Source organism: Mandrillus leucophaeus, unplaced genomic scaffold, assembly GCF_000951045.1.
Source record: "Mandrillus leucophaeus isolate KB7577 unplaced genomic scaffold, Mleu.le_1.0 Scaffold425, whole genome shotgun sequence".
NCBI lineage: Eukaryota > Metazoa > Chordata > Mammalia > Primates > Cercopithecidae > Mandrillus > Mandrillus leucophaeus.
Window position 1 is genome coordinate 613,723 of NW_012104532.1, and position 1,646 is coordinate 615,368.

The 1,646-nt window shown below is 51.8% G+C and overlaps 1 protein-coding gene across 1 annotated transcript in view; it reads left to right on the top strand.

Moving 5' to 3' along the window:
* The window catches only part of RAB11FIP4 (RAB11 family interacting protein 4 (class II)), a 117,639-nt gene that overhangs the window by 60,275 nt on the left and 55,718 nt on the right, over positions 1 to 1,646 (top strand). The gene's annotated exons all lie outside the window — the stretch shown is intronic.

Genomic DNA, 1,646 nt, shown 5'->3' on the forward strand with positions numbered 1-1,646 from the left:
TGCAGTGAGCCGAGATTGTGCCACTGCACTCCAGCCTGGGCAACAGAATGAAATATAAATCTCAAAATAAATAAATAAACAAAGAGAGACAGGATCTTGCTGTCAACCAGGCTGGAGTGCAGTGGTGCCATCATGGCTCACTGCAGACTCAAACCCCTGGGCTCAAGTGATCCTCCCTTCTCAGGCTCTCCAGTAGCTGGGACTACAGGCACGTGCCACCATATCTGGCTAATGTTTTTATTTCTAATTTTTTTGGTAGGGATGGGGTGTTGCTATGTTGTCCAAGCTGGCCTCAAATACCTAGCCTCAAGTAACCCTTCTGCTTTGGCCTCCCAAAGGCACTGGGATTACAGGTATGCGTCACCACATCCAACCAACATGTGTGTTCTTTATGATACACCACAGTGCTCCTGTGTGTTAGAGACTGTGGGAGCAGACACAAACAAGAGAAACAGACTGGCCTCTGCACATAGATCTCTGAATAGCAAGGCACACCTTGCGAGGAGAGGGCTGGGGCAGTGGAGTTTCTATCTTGGGCCACAGCTCTAGCTCCTCTCTCAGGTGGCTCTGGCCAGGAGGCCCTCCTCTAGTTAATGCTGTCCCATTTGGAAAGTCCCCAGCAGTTCTGGGAGCCATAGGGGCTGCTTTCTCTCAGAGACAAGCCCTGGTAAACATAGGAGCTGCTGATAATTTACTGGCAGGAGAGACTGAGGAGAAGGAATTTGACAGCAAAAAGGCAGAGAAGTGGGCAAAGCTGCTGCGTGTGAGCATGTGTGTGTGGGTGGGTGCATGTGTGGGTGTGGGTGCGTGTCTAGGGTGGTGCAGGACCAAAGCACCCAGATGCCCTACTGATCTTGCCCGTACCAAAGTGCCGGTGCCACTTTGTTGGCCAGTGAAGACTCAGGGAAGGCAAGGGTGGCTTTGAGCCAGACAGGAAGATAAATCTCTCCCCTTACTCAAGTCATATAGTTCAACAGCAGGTCGAAGGGCAACCACATTTGCAATATTTGCCGCTTTACATTCATCTCATTTTTGCCTTTTTAAAGTCCAGGGCATGGTTAAGAGTGATGGGGGGATGGCGAGTATATTTTTAAACATTTAATTTTTTGTAGAGACGAGGTGTCCCTATGTTGCCCAGGCTGGTCTCAAACTCCTGGCCTCAAAGATCCTCCGCCTCGGCCACTTTGTCCGAGCCACTGTGCCCAGCCTGAGGGCACATGTTTAACATAAATAATATTTACTAGCATTCAACTAGGAAGGGTCCTCTCTTTTTTTTCTTTTTTTTTTTTTTTTTGGTTCTTTAGTTCTCGTTGCCGCTTGGTTCTTTGTGTTCCTGAGCTGATTATGGAGATGGTTCCGACTTCACATGAAAAGGCTGGGAAAGTTGTGGGTAGGACTCAGGATGAAAGTCAGCCTAGGCGCCCCCGGACTCATTAGGGGGTGGAGACGGCGGCTGGCCGTGTGGGGTGGCGTGCGCCGTGTGAGCCAGGGAGCGCCGGCTAGAATCTCGCAGCGCGGTGACAACAAACCGTGAGGGTGGCGCGGAACGGGAAGGAGACTACAGCGCCTACCTGGTAGTGGCGCGAGCTCACACGCCGCCTCCTGGAGTCCTGGCCCGGGCCGCAAGGAGCCAGGCTGGCCCAGGC